The following is a 21990-nucleotide window of genomic DNA, read 5'->3' on the forward strand; positions in this document are numbered from 1 at the left end:
CTGGCGTGTGGGCAGGCCTGGCAGCCATCCTGTGAGGGTGCTGGGCAAGCATTCACAACCACTAATGATGTCCCTGAAGGCCTTGGTGCTGCTCAGAGAGGAGGCCACCAGACCCAGAGTCCCCGTTCTCAAGGCCTGGGTGAGTCAGATCTCAACCTGATTCACCAGTCTCACTTCCGTACTCCCTGGTGGTCCTGCCCGCATAGCCACCACACCCAGGCTAGTGCTGACCACTGGGGCCAAAATTAGCCCCAGAGACAATATGGAAGTCTTGGTCTACACTGAGTTACCAAGGAGCCCGATACCACTTTTCTTGTTTCTGTGTCCCCCACCACTTTCCCCTTGCTTGGTTTTTGATGCCTGAGCATTTCCTTCCGTGCTAACTATTGCTGGGCACCTGAGATCAGGTCAGATGACCGTGAGGTGGGTCCTCGTGCCACAAAGACAACAGATGCTAGAGGCTTAGCTACTTTCTCCTTGATGTGGAAGAGTCAAATCATTCCAAATGCAATTTGCCAGACCGGGTCCGAAGACGAAGACTATGTCTAAGCTGCCAACCCCTCTCATCTTCCGTGTTCTAATGACCGGGTGTGATGGCGCATGCCTAACACTCTGAAGGTTGAGGCAAGAGGACTGTGAATTTTAGATCAGCTGCAAAACAAAACCCAGTCTTGGGGCCAGGGAGATGATCCGTGGGTAAAGCATCTTCTACATACGTATGAGGACCGAAGATTCAGATTAGAACGCGTGTGGAGGCGTGTAGGTGTGTGGCCCACTGGTTATTACAGAGGAGGCAGAGGCATTGCTGATTTTGATACGCTTTATTTTTTTTTAATTATATGTTTATGTTCGTGTATGTGTGCGTGCACACGTGTGTGCATGCATGCGTGCATAAGGGGATCTGAGTGTGAGACCAGATGCCCACAGATGTGGAGAGCGATTTGAGGAAGACACCTGATGCCAACTTTGAGCCTCCACATGTGCAAGCATGCAAATGCACCTACAACACACTTATGAACACATACACACAGAGGCGTAGAGACCTGAAATGCCACCCACGCAGGTGCAGAGCTGCTAGATTATGCCTGTCACCCCAGTGCTGAGGGAGCAGAGACAGGTGGATCCTCTTGGCTTGCTGGCCAGACAGCCTAGCTGAACCACTGTGCTCCAGGTTCCATGAGAGACTTGTCTTAAAATGTAAGGCGAGGAGTGGTAGAGGAAGACACGCCACACCAAATTCTGTTGGATGTGTCCACACATGTTGGATGTGTCCACACATGTTGGATGTGTCCACACATGTTGGATGTGTCCACACATGTTGGATGATGTGTCCACACATGTTGGATGTGCACACACATGTTGGATGTGTCCACACATGTTGGATGTGCACACACATGTTGGATGTGTCCACACATGTTGGATGATGTGTCCACACATGTTGGATGTGTACACATGCGCATCTCAACGACAGTTTTGTCACTCTGTCTCTGGCTTAGCTCTTCACTGGGACTCCCAGACCAGCTCCTGCTGCAAACCCATTATTTCTTCTCTCTCAACTCTTGTTTTTGACTCTTTTCTTTTTAGCCTTTACTAAAATGACCCATCTTAAAACCAAAATTATCTTCCTTTGGCTCTTCCCAGTCTTGAAGCTCTTCCTCCCTCTCCATCTTGAAGGAGCAGACTTGTTAGCCGTATCTCAGGAACTGTTACCATTCGGCTTCTGTTTCTACCATGACGAAGCCCAACCACGGGGATTCTGAAGTCTCCAAGGGCTTTAAATGGTTTCTATCAGCAGGAAACAAAAACAAAAACAAAAACAAAAACAAAAACAAAACAAAAACCGAACAAAAAACCGAGTACAGATCTCAATGTCTAAATACTTTCTTATAAATTATATATGTATGCTAATGTATGAGCATATTATGCATACTAGGAAAAGTAAACCAAAATAAACGCTTAGGAGATGGGTTAAATTTAGAAGTTGGAGTGTTTTTCCCTAGGGGAGTCTCCTGCAGTCTTCTTTGACCTCACTGATTATTTCAGTCTATTTTATTTTGTTGTTAAGAATAATATATATGTTATGGATATAGGTATGTGAGAGCAGATGCCTGCAGAGGTAGAGATTTGAAGAATATACCTAGTCTCAAGATGAGGCCTCTGCTTTTTTTTTTTTTTTTTTTTTTTTTTTGATTTTTCGAGACAGGGTTTCTCCATAGTTTTTAGTTCTTGTCCTGGAACTAGCTCTTGTAGACCAGGCTGGTCTTGAACTCACAGAGAATCGCCGGCCTCTGCCTCCCGAGGCAGTGCGCCACCACCTCCCTGCGAGGCCTCTGCTTTTTGAAACAAGGTTTATCTCTGTAGCCCTGGCTGTCCTGGAACTCACTTTGTAGACCAGGCTGGCCTCAAATTCACAGAGATTCACCAGCCTCTGCCTCCCGCGTACTGGGATTAAAGGCGAGTGCCATCACTGTTGCCTGGTCCGTTGTTTGTTTCTGTTTTATTGATTTCTGCCCCTATCTTAATTGTTATTTCTCCCCATCTGCTGCTTTGGGGCTGGATTTGTTCCCTTGATACTTCTTGGTGTTCGTCTGTGTTGCCGTGTGTGTAGTTCACTGAATGTGGTGTTTTGTGTGTTGTGTGAATCCATTGTGTGAATGTACTATAATACGCATTTGTCCACTGAGAAACAAGTAAGTAGTTCTCAGTGGTAAGCTGTTGTGACGGAAGACGCCTTGAGCATTGACACCGGAGGCTCTCTAGAGAGACGCTTTTCTTTCTTACTGGTAAATTGCCCTGGAGCGGGATTCCTGGGTTGTATGTAAGTTGTCAGTAGGCCAGTGTGATGTTTTATATGCATAGAATCTCAGCTTGGGAAGTGGGGTCAGGATATGGAGTTTAAGGCTAGCCTGGACTATGTGAGGATGTTTCAAGAAAAGCTAAACAACAAATGAGCAGAGAAGCTGCCAATGTTGTTAGTCCTTGTCACTGTTTGTGTCCTTGTCTTCAGTGTTCTACTTGCTCCAAATCCTTGTCAACACTTAGAATTTTCAGAAGGTTTGTTTGTTTGTTGTTTAGCTATTCGAGTGGAGAAATCCCACCTCAAAGTTGAGAGTATATTCAGTGGTAGAACTCTGAGGTCTCTCTCTCTCTCTCTCTCTCTCTCTCTCTCTCTGTGTGTGTGTGTGTGTGTGTGTGTATGCGCACAGGCACATCTACTCACGTGTCTGTCACAGAGTACCTGTGGAGGTCAGAGGTCAGCTTTTCTGGACTCGGTGCTCCAGGCTAGCTTCCCCTTGAGTGTCTAGCTAATTCTGTCTCCCTCCTATCTCACTGTAGGCGTGCTGGGATTATAGATGCACGTATGTGAATTCCAGGCTGGGATTACAGATGCACGTATGTGAGTTCCAGGCTGGGATTATAGATGCACGTATGTGAATTCCAGGCAGGGATCTCGAACACCAGTTCATTTTGTGGGCGGGTACAGCAAGTGCTTGTATATACCGAGACATCTTACCAGCCACTTAGTTAGTTTTTGGGGTAGGGTTTCATCACACAGTTCTTATCTGGTCTGAACTTGTAGACTAGGCTGACATCACATTAATGGTGATACTTCTGCGTCTGTGTCCCAGGCAGTGGGATTTCAGACAGAGTCACCATGCCCAGCTGTTGCTGCTCCTCATCCTCCTATGAAAAAGATCTATTACTTTGGTTGGTTTAGGAGTTAAGAGTACTTTTTGTAGAGGACTAGATTTTTTTTCCCCCAGTACCCACATGGCAGCTCACAACTGTCTATAATTTTAGTTGCAGAAGATTCAACTTCATTTTCTGAATTCTGTGGGTACTGGACATGCATGTGGTGCATGAAAATAAAAATGATTCTTAGAAATTGTATTATTTATATATTTGTTTTGTTTGTTTGTTTGAGACAGGGTTTCTCTGTAGCTTTGGAGCCTGTCCTGGAACTAGCTCTTGTAGACCAGGCTGGCCTCAAACTCACAGAGATCCACCTGCCTCTGCCTCCCAAGTGTTGTGGTTAAAGGCATGTGCTACCACACCAAAACAAAAACAAAAAGCCCATTTGCTTTTTTTACCCTAATAATCATAGCTTGATATTATAAAATATATTTTAATAGTGTCCTAGTTTCATTTCTGATACTGTGATAAAGCATCATGACTGAACCCAGCTTAGGGAAAAGAGGGTTTATTTCATTTCCTAAGTCCATTATTGAGGGAAGTCAGGTCAGAAATTTGAAGGTAGGCCTGCTCACTATTTCACCTCTGACTAATGAACTCACTTCATAGCTAAAGTATTAAGTGCAAAAAAAAAAAAAAAGTGTGTGTGTATCTGTGCATCTGTATGTGTTTATCTCTGTGTGTGTGTTTATAAGACACCTGCAGGAGAGTCAGTTCTCTCCTTTTATCCTGTGTGTGTCCGGAGGATTGAACTTGGGTCACTGGACTTGGCAGCAGGTGCCTTTACCCGCTCAGCCGTCTTGCTAGCTCCACTACTGTGATTTTAAATTCATCAACCCATTTTCTCTAACCGGCTCTGAGGCTTACCCAGTTTGTTTTGTTTTTCTTTGCAGAGGTGACCTTTCCCACTTCCTGTTCTGTCCCTGCCGTGCTTTCTCTTAATCTTTGTGGAGCTCAGCATCGTAAGTGCGCTTGGTGTCTGTGTGCTCGTCTGTCGGCTGCTCCCTTCGACGGCCTTCTCTCTCACCATGGGCTGTGCTCTTCCAATTCTTTGCAGAGCTGACAGCTCTGGCTTTGGATGTTGTGAGTTCTGTATTGGTGCATGCTGGACTTTTGCATCTCCGTAGTTGTTGTTTGCACTTTGTTGGTCTGGGACTCAGCGAGTTCCTTGGAACTAGTGTGATCCCTGTGAGCCTGCTTTTCAGCACGGTTAGGGTAAGTCTAGAATAGTGTTTATCTACACCAGAGGTTACTGCACTATGCCCCACAGTCCAGCGACCTGCGTTGGGAAATAAAGTTTTATTGGGACACACTACGGCTATCTGTTGACATCTTGTTTGTAGCCGCTTTAATGCTCTGGGCATTGCAGCAGTGACCCTGTAACCCACAGCCGGAAATACTTAGTATTAAAGGAGAAGTTTGCCAATATTTTGCCGAAGTTAATTTGGGCTCAGCAGGGAAAGATCTGCGCGGAGAGACAGTACCCGAGACTGTCTGTGTTCGGAGGTCCTTCTAGTCTGGTTGGGTGGACTAGGAACCATTGCTTCCCCGAGCAAGCTCCTCCATTGACCTGCCTCCTCCCTCCTCCCTGCGGTGGCCCTGGACCCCTTTCTGGACAGGGTGCTACTTTATTTTTGTTTTCCTCCTTTCTCAGGGAAGCCCTGTCTTGTGCTTGCTTTATCCAAAAACTTGCCTAATGTCTGAAAAAAATGTTGTTTTATACATTTTGTGTTGGTTTCTTATGGCTGAAGACTGATGGAACTTCTCTTGTTGTTTGAGGCAGACTGCTAAGTGGCCCAGGCTGGCCTTAAACTCATCATCCAGCTGAGGCTGGCCTCAGACTCCCAGTCCACCTCTCTCTACCTCTCGTGTCTAGCCCAGTTTAACGAACCCTTTGTTTTGTGGCTTCCTTCTGCCTCCCCATAGCTGCAGCCACCACCAGGATGGACATGTAGTGAATACTTGGGGACTACGCCGTAATCTCCAGTGTAGCAGCGAGATGCTATGATAGGGAGAGCTTGAGTTTTCTGGGGCGGATGATTTCTGACCTTTTTAAATCTCTTGATACACCTCTGGGATGTGTCAAGGACTTTATACCTCTGATCTCCCACCATGCTCTTAGGTGGTAGGTACTGCTGGTTAAACCATTTTTATTAATGGGGAAACTAAGATTCAAAGACATTGCCACTCTTCCCAGATGGACCAGCGAGGTTTTGGGCCCACGTTGGTGTGGCCAGCCTAAGCCAACCAGCCAGCTGCTCTGGTTTCCCAAAGATTTCCTGAGTTTAACACTGAACATTGCTGTGTTGACTGGGAAACTCATCAGTCTTGGGCAGACTGAGGCTGTTGGCACCCTAGGAAAATGTCATTTCCCTTGGACTTTTTTTCTACAGCTGTGTCGTATGTTAGATGTCAGAGTATTTGTAATTGTGCCCGACACACCGTAAGTGCTTCAGAGTGGGGGCCGTCATTACCAGTCCTTCTTCCAGTCGTTCTGATTCCATCACTAGGAATATTTATGACTTTTATGGCTACCCAGCAGGAGAATATCACTTCTACCTTATGAGGCAGGACCTTTCCACCTTTCTAGAGGCCTATCCCACCCAGGTGTTAACAGGACCTAACTCATATTTCTTCCGGAAGTGGCACTGGGGATATAGGCTAGTGGTAGAGCACTTGGCTAGCACTTACATGCATGCATGCATGCATGAATGCAGTTTCTCCCAGAAGCGGCGTTGCTGGAGTCCCTAATTTGGGGTCCACAGTGACTTTGTAGGTCAGAACTATTGAGACGACTCGATTTTGTTTGCGCCAGCTCTTGGATACTTTGCAGCATCGAATGTGGAAAAGAGGAAGTAGCTTTATTTTGCTCCCAAGTCAAAATTTGTGGGAAACAGTCTCGGTTAGGACTCAGCTAGAGAGGCAAAACCGTGGGAGATTGTATATCTGAGAACTGTCTTATACCGAGGCTGAGGTGGCTGCGCGGTTGGATGGGAAGTGGCTGGAATATACAGAGAAAAGATCGTGATGCATGGCTGTGGCTGTACAGCTGCCTGAGAGAGGATGTTTGGGAAAGGAAGGGAAAAGCCACAGGGAACCCACTGCCCGATGGAGTCTGTCAGTCTGTCTGTGGGTTCATCTGCTAGCCTCCTTCCTTCCTTCCTTCCTTCCTTCCTTCCTTCCTTCCTTCCTTCCTTCCTTCCTTCCATCCTTGGAAGACCTCAGTCCCTCTGCCTACTTGAGTTGATCCTACTGAGGATAACCTCTTTGGTTAAAGTCACCTAATTAGGACCTTTAATGAAATCTATAAAACTTTTGTCCAACAGCATGACAATTAGGGCCTGATGGCCGACCTGGGGGAGGGGTGGGTATGGTAGACAATGACTGCTTGCTCCCTTCCGTCTCTGTTGTGTAGTCTGGGACCTCAAGATCAGCTCTAGTGTTTGTGGACGCATATTGTTTCTAGAAGTTAGAGTAATACCTTCTGTGTGGGTGAGGTCACTTGATTGTACCTGGTTACCTCCTATTCAGGTGGGTTTTGTTTAACTCTTACCAAGTGATGGGACCAGGATTTGAGCTGAAGCCAGAATCTGTGCTCTCAGCCTTCATGTTCTGCTGAGACTCAGTGTGGCACTGGGACATAGTCACCCCTTAGACACCCCTGTCTAAGTGTAGGAGGACAGAGTCTCTGTTGGATTGCATGGGCCTTGGTTGGTCAGAAAGAACAGGGACATGCACTCTAAGGGTTATGATCTCCCTCTTAAGTACTGAACCTTGGTTTCTGCTTCCAGCATCCTTTCCAGGCCATCAAGAGTCCCACGAGCCATCTAAACTTTGAAACCATACAGACTTCCTTTCCTGCTTTGTACCACGTTCCTGCTTATCCAGAGACACCAGATTCCTGAAGTTTTCCTCTTTCTTGGCCAGGCTCTCACAGAACCTTCTTTATGAACTCTGCCCCTCCCCCAGCTCCTTAAGTCATGAACACCTGCACACAGTCATAGTTAGGTTTCTGTTGCCATGGCAAAGCATCGACTAAAGGGGCAAAAGGAACTCAAGGCAGGAACCGAGGCAGAGGCCATGGAGGGATGCTGCTTACTGGCTGTCTCTCTAAGCTTTCTTACACAGTTAGGGGTCTCAGCCCACAGTGCGCTGGGCTCTCCCATATCAATCGGTAATTTTAAAAAAATGCATCACAAGCTAATCTGGTGGGGGTGGGGTGTTTTCTCAATCAAGGAGCCCCCTTCTCAAGTGACTCTAGGTTGTGTCAAGTTGACCATCCCCCAAAATGAAAACAAACTAAAACTAACCAGGACATAGGTATCAAAGCCATGCTTACTGTGATGAGCATGGCACCAACTTCTAGGGAGATAACATTTGTGGGTAAACACTCAGAACCTCCAAACTCTCCATTCTCCTGCCCTAGAGAAAGGGATAGAAAAGAGATGCCACACGACACAGGAAAGTCAGGCCCCCCACGTCCCTCATACTGCTTCTGTTCCCTTCTTTGTTCAGCAGATAAATACAAGACTGCGTGGTTTTCCTTGTATAGACAAACACATTAAAATAGTTGACGTCAGCGAAAGTCTCCCTTTATCAACATCCTGTATCTTCCCCCCCTCCTCTTTCCCAGTCTACCCCGGAGATGACCCTTGCTGTCTGCTCAGTGTGTACCTTTCTAGGTTTTCATTCCATGCATTTACGAACAGGTAAGTATGCTGTTTGGAAAGAATTTATGATTATATAAAGTGGTCATTCTATGTTTATTGGGAAGCTGGGAGGATGAATCATTTTTATGTGTTTCTTCCCCAGTTTCCTTGCTGCCTTCCCCAATACCTGTGGCCTTCCTAGGCACAGTGACTGGACAGACGAAGCAGGTCACGTGTCTGGATTCTAGTTCGTACCAATGAACCATGTAAAATGGGCGAGGACGTTGGAGCTTGTTATCTGTGTCATAGGCTTGGTCTCTGCAACAAAAGAACACAGGCCCAGTGTCAGCTGCAGAGGTTTTGGTTCCCACAGTTGGGGGTTGGGACGTCCAAGGTCAAATGCCAACGTGGTTGGGTTTTAGTGAGGGTCCTCTTCCCAGCTAGCAGTTACCTTCTCATGGTGTCTTCATAATGCGGGGGTCGGGGATGGGGAGTAAAGAGGGAAGGAGGAGATGCCTTCCTATCTTTAAAACAAAAGATGTATGTAGTTCCTTTATTATTTTAAATTATGTGTGGGTGTGTTTGTCTGCATGTGTGTATGTGCACGTGAGCGCAGGTGCCCATGGAGGCCAGAAGCATCCAATACCAAAGAGCTGGAGTTATAGGCAGTTTTGCACTGCCTGGCACAGGTTAGGGGACTAAATTCTGATCCCCTGGAAGACCGAGTGCTCTGACTGCGGCTGAGCCACCTCTTCAGCCGCACACGCCTGTTCTTAGAAGGTGAATTTTGAAGGGACAGCATTTAACCCGCAGCCTTACCTCAGGGCCACCGTATCCAGAGCTGAGCTTCTCCATTCTCCATTGCCCCAGGTTCGGGGCTCTGCTCTAGGGAGTCCTTTCTAGGATGTTTGTTGACGCATGCGCTTCTTCCAGCAGAGTGACTTGCCTGGACTTGAGGGAAGCCGAGGGCCTCCCCATGGCCTCCGTCCCTAGCATTCCATTTGAATTAGTGGAAATTTCAACCACCACGTTGTGAATGGTTCCAGATGTGCAGGCCTGGAGAGTGAGATAGCTGGAAAAGGCAACTTAGCACTCAGAGTTCAGCTAGGCTTGGGGTGGGGGCACGGTCCCAGCACCAAGGACCTGGGATGGTGACACCACTGTGGTGGGATGGCTCCAGCCCGATAAAATGGGGAGCCTGACACATGTCCTGGTGAAACAAGTGGCGTGCCAAAGCCAATTAGTGAACCTAGTCCCTTGGCCCGGATCTTGGTTGGCTTGAAAAGGACAGGACAAAGACTGAAGGAAATAAAGTCCACACAGAGTTACCAAGGAGAGACAAGTGTCCACTGGGGGATTTGAGGGCTTCAAAGGAAGAGCTGTGTGAAAGGCCCATGTGGAGATTCTGTGGTGGGGACTGTGAGTCTCCCGGGATGCTCTGAGACACGTCTCAGAGGGCAGGATGAAAGAGAGTGAAGCTGGGCTTTCGGGTAGATGGCGTGGATGAGGCGTGTGGGGGCAATATTAGCGGAAATGAGCTCCTGACTTCTTGTGGCAAGGATGCTCGGAAGAAAGCTAGACATGAAGACGGCATGCATTATCCTGAGAGGAAGTGTCGGCTAGATATGGGGAACCATGTGGCAAGGGGCCTGCCGAGCTAAGCCTGCAGAAGGCAGAGGGTTGGTCGAGGGACCAGGAGCCCAGGGTGGTGAGGCTGACCACACGCCCACTCTCGTCGTGGCTTGACTTAGGTCAGCTGTGAGTGTGGAATTAGGGACAGTCACTTGTGTGGTGCCAGATAACCACAGTGGCAAAGATCACCATCAGCGGCAGAGAGGAGGGGTACCGGGGGGTTTTGATTCCAGACCTGTGATCAGACAGCCCTCAGCACTTTTCTGGGGGGTGATAAAAATAGTACAGTCAGCCCTCCGTATCCATGGCTCCCACCGTCACAGATTCAGACGACTGTGGATGGAAAACATTCGGAGAAAAATTAAATCTAGACTGAAAACACACCAACTTTTTCCTTGTCATTTTTTAAACAAGACAGCATAACCATTTAGTAGCATTTACCTCATGTTGGGTATTATGAGAAATTTACAACACGAAAGGATGCATGCAGATACCACATCATTTTACACCAGGGATGTAAGCAACTGAGGAGTATGGTACCCTTAGGGGTCCTGGTCCATTCCACTTCAAGGGGACTGAGTGAGGGGCTAGAGAGATGGTCCTGATAAGAATACTAGCTGCTATTTCAGAGGACCCAGGTTCAATTCCCAGTACACACATGGCTATTGGGGACTATTATTTTCAGGTGTGTTACTTTTGTTTATGCTGCGTTTGACAGTGAAGCTGTGATGAGTTGCCTGTCTAAAACACCTGATAGTCCTAATAAAGAGATGAAGCAAGGGTAGGCGGGGCTGGCAGGCAGAGAATATAAAGAGAGAAAGAGGAGCACGAGAACGAGAGGAGGACACCAGAGGCCAGCCACCCAGCTACACGGCAAGTCATGGAAAAAGAAGTAAGTAAGGTATACAGAAATAGAGAAAGATAAAAGCCCAAAGGCAAAAGGTAGTTGGCATAATTTAAGATAAGAGAAGCTGGCAAGAAACAAGCCATGCTAAGGCTGGGCATTCATAAGTACTAATAAGCATCCGTGTGATTTATTTGGGAGCTGGTCGGTGGGCCCCTCAAAAAGCCAAAAGAGTAAAAGATCCTACAACACGTGGTAGATCACAACTGTCTGTAACTCCGGTCTCAGGGGCCTGGAACCTTGTTCTCAACTACATCGATACCTGGCATGACTGTGGTGCATAGACATGTGTGCAAGCTAAATAACCACATGCATAAAAATAAATAAAATTAATGAGAAAGAAAAAGAGGCCTGTGTGAGGAAGTACCTGGGAAGAGATTGAGCCATTCACGGCAAGCGCTCGTAGGTTCGGTTCTAACTGTCATGTCTCAGCAAAACAGATTGTGCCCTTATGACTAGGGAGGACATTTTACACCTCATGAATGAAAAAAGATAAAGGCACAAAAGAGAAACTGAATAATACAGCTGTAATCAAATGGATTTTGGCTAAAGTCACACAAAAGGGAAACTGTGGTGCAAGAGTTGATCAAATTAAGGGGATTAAACTGCGCAGCACGGGTGTGGGGTGGCCGAACAGGAGAAGGAGGAAGGAGTGAGTTTGACGTCCCTGTCACCCTTGTTGTCTGCTGCTGTCTTCTCATTAAGCGTGAGTTTGCACGGAGCTAGGTAGCCCACTCTGCTCTTGTGGGATTCACTGGCCACGCTGTGTTGATGTGGGTGTGGCCTTAGTATGAGGACTAAATGGAACAGATGGGAGGGATCAGGATCCAGCACAGCCTGATTCTGTCTCTGCGAAGACTCACTGGATCTTCTCTCTGGGAGGATTTCAGTGCACGCTTCAAGTATTTCCCCACGGTCATTCAGGAACCCTGCACCTGGGTTCCTGAATCTCGTCTTATTTTAGGAAAAAGGTTGCCTGGGAGACTTGGGGGGTAAAAGAAGAGGCACCCCATGAGATCACTGGGATCGTAGGAGAGCCGATGAAGCATAAGGAAGAAGACCCCACTCCCACCCCAACCCTTTCTAGACTGAGGGCACACTGAAGAGATTCAAATCAGTGTCCCTTAGGTTTTAGTGTGTTTAGCAGCCACACTGGAGCAGGTCGAGGGACTTTCCTTTCTGTTAGCTACCCCAGAAAGTCTGCTACAGGTGGTCCATAGATGACAGATTGAAAATTTCTGGGCTAGAGAAAGTCCACTTCGCCGGGCGGTGGTGGCGCACGCCTTTAATCCCAGCAGAGGAGGCAGAAGCAGGCAGATCTCTGTGAGTTCGAGACCAGCCTGGTCTACAAGAGAAAGTCCACTTCTTGGTTTTGACCATTCGGAAAGCAGGGCCACAGGTCAAAGCTAAGGCAGCCATTCTTGTTTGGAAGGTGACATTGCAAGGTGAGTGATGGATCAAACAAAACATTGGCACACACACACTTGACAGGTCACTACCTTTTCTGAATGAGCCATGAAGGTCACACAGTGTTCTGATATTTGACTCCAGGCATATATATCCAGCGAGCAAATATCTCAGCTTAGTTAGAGAAGACGGTGAAGGTCTGGGTCTCCCTGCTCTTTCCTGACTCTTCTACAGCAGTTAAACATGCACTGGGAGCCGACAGCTATACCTTGCAGGGTTGGGTCACCTGTCCTTTCCAGAAGCCAGATCTCAGACTCTTGGAAGGAGAGTGTCATCATGACAGATGCAGTGATGGCCAGAGAGAAAAGGAGGCAGTGGAGGTGTGTGAGGGTATGCAAGTTGGTCCCCAGTGGAGTAAAGATGCCAGCCTGAGAAAGGTACATGGTTTGCTCCAGGATAAATTGTCATTTTGAAGCTGAATATTCCGAAGAAAGATCTGTAGAGAAGATAACCTAGTCATGTTAATCATGATATTAAGAGAAGCCTAGAATTTGGACCTAATGTAAATACCTATCTTTTTTTTTTTTTTTTTCCATCTTGTTTCTCACCCCAGAATAACTTCTGGTAATAGACGACACTGCCAATCAAATGTTACTCGTGAGAAATTGCAGAGTTTGTCAAAAGGAGCTTCATATGATAAAGGTATCACTTGTTTATATCTGAATCACCCCTGCCCCTTCCCTAGCTCAACCGCCTAATATACGGTCTCACCTGGACCAGGAAACAAGTTTGTGAGTCTCATCCAGATCTCTCTCCAACAACCTGGAAATTCACAAGACGCTCCGACAGGAATGTAAAGATAATTATTGCCATTCTTGAGGGCTTCCAACTGCACGCTGGGTTCCAGAGAGTAGTACCCTTGTTTCACGTTTGCATGAAGCTTGCCATCTGTGAATTGCCAGATCTTGGCTAACATTAAACGCTGGCAAGTGGCATTAATCTGTCACAGAAATGGGGGAATTTAGTCACAGGAAGCAAAAATAACTGAGCATGTCACCTAAGGAGTCTGCAGGAAATAGACAATTAAATGCACTTTCTACGACCACTCTGAGTCTTTAGGAAGTGTTCGTGGACCTTAGGTTTGGTGGCACATTCCAGCCATTTGGGAGGCCAAGGCAGGATTGCTTTTCCCTAGGAGTTGGAGGCCAGCCTGAGACCCTGTCTCTGAAAAACTAAAAATATTTCAGGCAGCTGAGATCTAACCATAGGAAGAAACACCAGTTTAACCAGATAAAGATTACTAAATTCTGAGAAATTGATTTTAGAGAAGTGGGGGGGGGTTACTTGTGGGCAGAGTGTAAAAAAGCTAAAGTTGTTTTTAATGTATTTCAACTACTTGTGAAAATAGAGGAAGAATGGAGAAGGATGGGCAGGTGACTGGTGTCCTGAAGTTAAAGGATGGAGGGGTGAGTGATGTAGAGTTCTTCCGTGTCTGTAGGAGGCATAGATTCAAGAAGAAAAGGTTTTGAGCAACGGAAAGGGCAGGCTTGTGAGCAGGAGGAACCGGGATGCTGCTAAGTGTCAATCAAACAAGGCGATGAAAGAGACTGTCGCAGGAGGTGGAGGTCATCCGTGCAGGAAGGGACAGAAGAGGTGCCAGTCATATACAAGGAAAGGGAAGAGGCTTTCATCAGGGGAACATTTGAGAGGGAGGTCTACAGTGCTCAGTCTACAGCTAAGGCCTTAGGGAGCCCCAGCTACACCTGAGACAGCGAACGAGAAGATGAACTTGTCACTTGGCTGCCGTGGGACGTCTGTGCACACCTGTGTGTGACCAGCTGGCGAAGGTGGTGGGGCCAATGCTTTGTCTCCAGCAGCTCTTCCAGTTCTGCGTTGTTTGGCTCGGGTGGCGATCTCTGGGGCCCCTTGGAGGCTGTCTCGAGTGTGGTCCTTGTAGGGCTGTGCAATTTTAACTCTTGCCTCCAATCTTATTTTTGCCAGACAGGATGATTTTATTTGTAAATTGATAGGAAGCCCAACTGGAGCCAATGCAAACACAAAAATAACTTATTAACTTTATAGTCCTTAAAAAAGTCCTGAGTGGATTCTTTCCGGAATGGCCTTGTTCACCAGGACAACTGCCCACTCTGATAGCTTCCTTCTTTCTTTCCTCAGTTCTGTCTCCCCTGGGATGCCTCTTTTCAGATCTCTTCCTCTCCATGACAACTGTGAACGATACTTTTCACCCTGACTCGGAGAGATAACATGTCTCCCCAAATGTGCAGTGGGTAGTGCTGACTTGTGTTGACTGAGGTTTTCAGCCGGGGAGCACTGAGCAGCAGCCTGCTGTGTCTGAAGGCCAGCTAAAGCCGCGGGTGGGAGAGTCGGTGCCCAATGTGCCATGCGGCTGGCGGACCCATCCCAAAAAGTGTGGACTGGCCCCCTCGTTCAGGTGCCAGACTTGGATCAAGTACCCATCCATGAGACAAACACCAGGGCAGGAGGGGTTAATTGTGCAGGTTGGTCACAGTTCGGTCACATCTTCCTGCTTTGAGGCATACTCCTGCCTCAGCTTTGCATACTGGCAAGAATGGCTTAACTAGGAAAGAGACAGAAGAATGAGTCCTGGGTAGCCGAAAGTTAATTATAGGTCCCTCACCCCAGGATCGGTGAGACCTATGAGTAGGGGAAGAGACAACAAGGGCTTTGGTCTCAAATCAAGGGAAGGCCACAGGGGTGAAAAAATGGCCAATTCGGAGACAGCCCAGGGATATGTGCAATCCAGGATGGCTGTGCCTTGTCTATTAAGAATGTCCTTTGTTCCTGAGACATTGAACGAAGGGCTTAGGATGAGGCTGGTACACAGGCCTCGCGGGAGATTGCAGAGGTGGGGGGAGCTGGGGGTGAAGGGGGGCGTCTGCTGGGCTTCCTGCTCTGGGTTACACTCCTACCCTCCCGGCCCATGTGTTCCCTCTGCACCTCAGCATCCAGCCAGAAAAGCCTTTTGTGTTTTCTTGGCAAAACTAGGGCCCAGTAATTAAAATCCATACGCAAAGCTGCTGCCTCCAGCCACCGAGGTCTTTTCATTAGTATGTGATTGGTCAGAGAGGCACCATCAAACTCTCCAGGCCTGGCCCGCTGCAAGCAGAGTGCTTGAAAAGTCCCAGACCAGAGAAGGATAATAAATGCTCTAAGTCCCATCTGTTGGGATGATTTGTTCAAGGTATACATTTCGGTTTTGGTTACTATTTTTAAACATTCTGTATGCAGCGTTTTGTCAAACACCTTGGCAACTACCGAAGTGTTCTTTGGAGGCAGGAACGTGAGGGGGTGACTAGAAGGTGTTGGGCAGAGGCAGTCTTTCCCTGGGGGGAACTGTCACAGTGAGGTAGGCAGGGAAGGAGAGAGGTGCCATGGAGTTTTGGTTTGAGTGGCATGTCAGGGACTCTGGGGTCATGTCCTTCCGTGAAAACAACCGCTGGTGCCTCAGCCCTCTGTTGCCTCTGAGGTGGCTGTGCCCTTGCTGTCCGTCCTTTAGCCTCACCCCACATGTGCTGATATGTGAGTCTGTCTTGATGTGACACAGGATTTGGAATTTATTTTGATAGACAAAGGCTAGCAGCTGTTGGGGGGAAGCAGGGAGGGGGGCTTCAGTGCGCTCGGGCTCGAAGGCAGGCCACCTGGTTTCGCTTGCCTGAAATACCCTGGAAGGAGGAAGGCAGAAGGAAGGCCGACTTTTCTTCAGGTTCTTTGGGCAAAGCTGGAATCAAAACTTAAGGCTTAGAGAAAATTCAGAGTCTTAGTCCCAGCGGCGCACAAGCCAGGCATGCTGGCGTAAGCCTGCAGTCTCAATAGTAGGGAGGTAGAGACGGGAGCATCAGGGGTTCAAGATATCAGGTCTGAGGCCAGCCTGGGCTACATGAGACCTTATTAAAGGAGAAAAAACAACTCAGAAATAGTAAATGCAGTTGTTGGGGTTTCTGAGCGGGGGTGAGAGCGGGGGAGATGTGGTTCAAGCATGGGCACACCCGGCTCTGGGTGAGTGATTCACATGTGTAATGCGCAGTGGCAATGACGGCAATGGGCAGTGTTGTCATGGCGAAGGTGAGCATTCTTACCCTGAGAGCAAAGCATGTTGGGTAATGGCTGTGTTCACTGACTCGAACGTGGTCCTCGTCTCACCGAGCATGTGCGTACATCAAATCATCACCCGGGACTCTGTAAATATATATAGTTTCGTTTTTCAGTGAAGCCCTAGTAAAGCTATGAAAGAATAAACAAAGAGTTTTAAAGTTGAGAGACACAGAGGCTTGTGTTGTCCAAGGGGTTGAGTTGGGGTTGCTCAACTCCTTTGTCTCCCCCAGGGACCCTTCTAGACACAGAAGTAAGGAATGCAGCTTCTCCTCGGGGCAGTCATGTGTGGATGATGAGGGGGGCCTGTGCAGATTTCAAGTCACTGTAAGGCCCTCAAAGCCTTGGATGGACCTCTCTGTCTCCATGTATGGGGCCAGAGCCAGGATCCCTATTGCATCAGGATCCCAATTGCCTTAGAGGACCTTCTCTCTCCTGTTCTCTCCAGACATTTTGGCCTTGTGTGTGGGGTTAAAAGAAGTAAATGGTCATCCTTGGTGTGTCAGGGTAACATCCCAGTAGGCTGAGGAACCATTTGAGCTGAGATCTGTCTGGACATACTTACTGACTGACATTTATATGGGAGCCCTTCCTTCCTTCCTTCCTTCCTTCCTTCCTTCCTTCCTTCCTTCCTTCCTTCCTTCCTTCCTTCCTTCCTTCCCCCCCCTTTTCTGTCCTTGATTGGAGATGGTTCATTGCTCCCCCACTCTCCCCACCCCAGGGAAGTCCCAACCCAGCACTGGTGTTAGAGTTCTGCTCCAATCTGAGGGCTAAACCCACCCCGTCATAAAGCGTGACTTCACATCGCTGCACTTCCTCGCCGGTCTCCTGGAGAGGGTAGCAGACATACAGCAGAGCTCGAGATCTTTTTGGGTCCCACCCATCCCTTGTCGATGCCTTGTAGCTCCTCTTTGGAGTGCTGCCCAGTGAGCTCCCGTGTGAGATGGGCAGGCTTTGTTAAGGCCTGGAGTCTCCATTGGAGGAGAAAGGAGAATTTTTCTCTACCCGTCAAGTCGTGCTAGGTAGGAAAGAGAGGGGTGCAGGCCAAAGCATGCATAGAAATTACCCAGGAAGCCAGGAAGGGGGAGGAGGAGAGAGCGGTAGGGATTGACAAGAAAGGGGGGGTCAGAGAACCTGGCCTCTGGTGGAAGAGAAAAGTAGTCAAGACTTAAAATACCACGTTTAGCATGAAAGGGGATGGAGGCTGGAATCTGGAGCGCCATTTGTCTTACATGTAATCCCTTGTTTCTATAATGCTCTCCTTGCAAAATAACAGTATTTTAGGCACTGGTTTAGTGCCATATGAACAGGTCTTGGCTACAAAACAAAGCAAAACGATTGATTAGCTGCCGTGAGTTATTTATAGCATCTTCCTTGCTGTGACATCTGAAACAAAGGTTGGTCTTGAGAAGGCTCTGCGACATTCTGCATACAATTTCATATATGATCTAGGGGTGGACAGTTCCAGAAGACCAGGATGTATAGCGCAAGCTTCTTGTGGCTTGTCTACACCTGCCCGTGGTCTGATGCACTTCTTACAATTACACGACAGCTATTAGCCACCAACTGACACCAAGATTACAGGTTAAACTCTGGATTGGTTTTAAACTCTAGCATGTGTCCGCCAGACCGAGAGCAGAGTTGGGGGGCGGGGGTGGAGCATGTGTGCCACAAATGGTGTGAAGTTACTCAGCCTTGGGACAAAGTCTGTGTGTTAGCAATGCCTCCTCAGTGAGCATTAGGGCAGATGGGCTTGAATCTGGAGTTAGGGAGATGTGAACATTGAATCCAGACTATGTAGTTCTAATAAACCTCAGTTTGCCCTCTTGGAAATGGGTGTGCACGTCCAGATCTATAAAACAGAATTGAGTGAATTCGAATCCCAATACTACTGGCAAAGAAGTTGTGCTGAGCTCTGTGAGGGGGAAAAAATGGTAGCAGAGGCAGCATTGAGCAATCAGAACACAGATACCCCAGCCTGCTGCACACTGGCCAGAGCTGCTCATTGGCCGTAAAGACCTGAGTTCACTGATTCTAGTACTTACTCATATAAGCCTAAGCTGTGTGGCCCACCTCTCTGAGCCACAGTGTCCTCTCTGGGACAGTGGGGGAGAACACACATACCTCCCTGTCAAGTTGTCCGAGGAGTAAATGACCTCAGCACAGCACCGTGCTTTAAGGCGAGGGAGCAACCACAATACCTCTCCTAACCTGGAATTTTTCCTAACTAGTAGCTTGGCTGCTTCCCACAGGCATACATTATACAAAATCTTTGTATATTCTACTAGTTACGCGCATGTCATTCCTGGGAGGCACGACTCTAGTCATTAGCTGCTTTCGATTGTGGTTGCCTGACCATCACCACCATCACCATCACCACCGTCATCATCATTACCACCATCACCGTCGTTGTCCTCATCATCACCCCTGAAGGCTTTGTTAGAATCCCGTGCCCTGCCCAGACTGCCTGAATCAGAATCTGCAGTTTCAAAACAGTTTTATTTTATTCTTGATTATGCATATGTGTGTTTCCGTGTATGGGCGTGTGCTTATGTGTGCAGATGCCCATGGAGACCAGAAAAAGGTATCAGATCCCCCAAAGCTGGAGTTTACAGACTTTTGGAAACTCTGGCATGGCTGCTGGGATCTGGTCCTCTAGATGAAGCAGCAAGCACTCAATGGCTCAGAATCTGCATTTACAAAAGAATTTCTATTGATTAATATACGTTTCAGAGGGCATTTATTATTTTTTATTGAGGTAACATTCACATGTATAATTTCTTTTTCCTTTTTTTTGGCAGAGAGTTTGAAATAAGATCTCTCTGTATTGCACAGATTGGCCTCAAACTTGCCATCCTCCTGCCTCAGCGTCTTGAGTGCTGGTACTATAGGAGTATGCTACCACCTGCCATCTGTGTGTAGCATCCCCCTCACTCCCCGTGACTCCTGCTACATTTTCAGTCTTTCCTGTGTCTGGGTTGCCGCCCTCTCATTCATTTCTTCTCTTTCCTCCAGCTCCTCTTTGCTTGCTGTGTGTCCTGAAGGCACCGTTCGTTCATCTCCTATCACAGAGTTATCTTTCGAGATCCCGTTACCTACCTGTGGTAGCCAGATTCCTCCACCCGTCTTAAAGCCCTGCTACACGATCTAGTACTCTCATCTCCACAGCCCCTTAGTATATTGAGTCCCCAGAGAACATCTCTCAGGTGGCATCTTCTAGAATGGACATCACCCAGTCCAGTCTCTCTCTACAGGACCTGTGGGCGGCCACTGCCTTGGTCCACATTTCCCTGTAGAGCTGCTTCTCTCCTTTAGACTCCTGGGGCTCTCCTGGCCTACTCAAGGTACGGAAAGCCTGCCTAGAATCTTCCCTGCTGCTTCCTTCTCCCTGGAGCTCATCCTATTCAAAGCCTCTGGGGTGTGCTAGAGGGTGTGGGGGAGGTAGGGGGCGGGATGCAACTGGGGTGTGTGTGTGACTTTTGTCTAATGCCGTATCAGGTAGCTGTGTTCTCCTTGGTGTATATACCCAGAGCGTTAATTTCCAGAGTCTTTTCATTCCCAACAGGGTGTAAACTCTGAAGAAAATTTTCTCCCTATTTTTTTCATCCCTTCCCTGAGAAGCACAAACTAGCCTTGCTGAGGATAGGGCAAGATCGCATCTACAAGGAAACAGTATCTCCCCAGATAGGACTTGTGAATTGCTTGTACTCCATCCTAGTATCTCCTCAGGTCATTGAAATAGTGCCTTGTACAGAAAAGACCCTGGTTGCCTGCCTGTTACTTCTTTTGGTTCTTAGCATCTTATCCAGTTTCACATTTAATCAGTATTAATAGATATCTATTTGTGTGGGATAGCACACCCTAAATAGAAGGGATGGGAGATGGCTCAGTGTGTAACAGCATTTGCTGTGCAAAGCTTGGGACCTGACGTCGGAATCCCTATATAATGCCAGGTGCAGTTATTTGCAGCTCCAGTGCTCAGGGAGGCAGGTGAAGCTTGGGGGCTTCCTGGGACTTGTTGACTGTGACCCTAGCCCAAAATCCGCAAGATCAGATTCCGTGGGAGACCCTATCACAAGGAAATAAAAGAAAGTGATGGAAGTGGACCCCAATGTCCTCCTTTCATATCCCTGTACACGCGCATGCCAAGTAGATACCACGCTGTTTCTATAGACTGCATTTTCTTTATCCATTCATTGGTGGATGTCTAGGCTGGTTTCATTTCTTAGCTGTTGTGACTCATGCATCAGCAAACATGGATGTGCTAGTGATGACTTGGGGGTCTTTGGGGAATGGCATAACTGGATCAAATAATTTTGGGGTTTGTTTGGTTTTGTGTGGTTTTTAATTTAATTTAATTTTAATGGCACTCCATACTGACTTCTGTAGTGACCGTGGCAGTTCACAATCTGACCTGTCTGATTGTGTAAGAGTTCCTCTTCCCTCAGCCGCATTTGTTGTCTGGGTGTTGTATTTTGTTTGTGGCAGAGTCTCACGGCATAGCCCTGGCTGGCCTGAAATTCCCAATGTCACTTAGGCTGACCATTCTGTGTTCCTTCTGCCTCTGCCTCCAGAGATTAAGGGCCTGAGTGACCACATCCAGCAGCTGTCCTTTGTGTTTGTGACAATAGCCACTGTCACAGGGCTGAGAGGGAATCTTAAAGCAGTTTCACATGGCATGGCCCCGATGGCCACTTGTGTTTCTCCTTTCGAGAACCTTCTAGTGAGTGCCCCAGACCATTAGATTGGGTTTTGTTATTTAATTTTTTCCAGCTCTTGATATATTTTAGATGTTAATTATGTGTTGTGAGCTGAAGTTCAGTGCGGGGGTGGGGGTGGGGGGAGACTGGTGCCAATTCTACAAGGCTATTGATAGACTAAAACCATGATTGCGGAGAGCTGGATTTTGGAAACCAAATTATCTTGGGCTATCTTTAGCTCCCTCAATTGCCATTTACTGAACACCTCTGCGCGTGACTCAACATCCTCATGACTGTGAGGTAAATCCTTTGGGATATACAAATCCACCCCAAGCATCAGCCAGGATCTGAGTGTATGACAGAGGTGTCCCCACTTCAGCCTTACTCACCTCCCTGTGTCCGCCCATGCATTCGCAAACTGCCTTAATTTATGTTTTTTTTTTATGTTTTGTTTTGTTTTTAATGTTCTGTTTCTATAAAAACTTCATGAAACCATGACCAGATTGGAAACACAGCATTTGGTATAACCTGAATCAGTGTTCCTGAGCCGTGGCCGCTCATATATGGCTCTCAAATGAACCGTCCCTTTTCCCTTTGTGGCGAGAGCGGTGTGAGCTGTGTTTGTGTTCACATTGTCTCATGGTGAAGCTTTCACTCTGCCCATGGCTTCCTTTGCTGTGCGGAGTGTTTTAATCTCATGGAACCCTATGGTCAGTTCTCGGCATTATTTTCTGTGCTCTTGGATCCTTTGACAGAAAGTCTGTTACTTGTTATTTCCTTCCTTCCTTCCTTCCTTCCTTCCTTCCTTCCTTCCTTCCTTCCTTCCTTCCTTCCTTCCTTCCTTCCTTCCCTCTCTCCCTCCCTTCCTTCCTCC

General features: G+C 47.6%; 1 protein-coding gene and 1 long non-coding RNA gene across 3 annotated transcripts in view; one reads left to right on the forward strand and one right to left on the reverse strand.

The window, feature by feature from the left end:
* Nucleotides 1-21990, forward strand: part of Arhgap26 (Rho GTPase activating protein 26) — a 1368274-nt gene that overhangs the window by 677994 nt on the left and 668290 nt on the right. The window lies entirely within an intron of this gene.
* Nucleotides 824-9576, reverse strand: LOC126513285 (uncharacterized). 2 transcript variants are annotated; one of them, XR_007595287.1, is made up of 4 exons: nucleotides 9162-9576; nucleotides 8530-8660; nucleotides 1278-1785; nucleotides 824-1239 (listed from the first exon to the last, which is right to left on the reverse strand). It is a non-coding gene; the product is annotated as an uncharacterized lncRNA (long non-coding RNA). The 2 variants fall into 2 exon arrangements; XR_007595284.1 differs by having other exon boundaries at nucleotides 824-1785.

The sequence above is a fragment of the Alexandromys fortis genome, unplaced genomic scaffold, assembly GCF_014885135.2.
Source record: "Alexandromys fortis isolate MF-2015 unplaced genomic scaffold, M_Fortis_MF-2015_v1.1 scaffold_17, whole genome shotgun sequence".
NCBI classification, from domain to species: domain Eukaryota; kingdom Metazoa; phylum Chordata; class Mammalia; order Rodentia; family Cricetidae; genus Alexandromys; species Alexandromys fortis.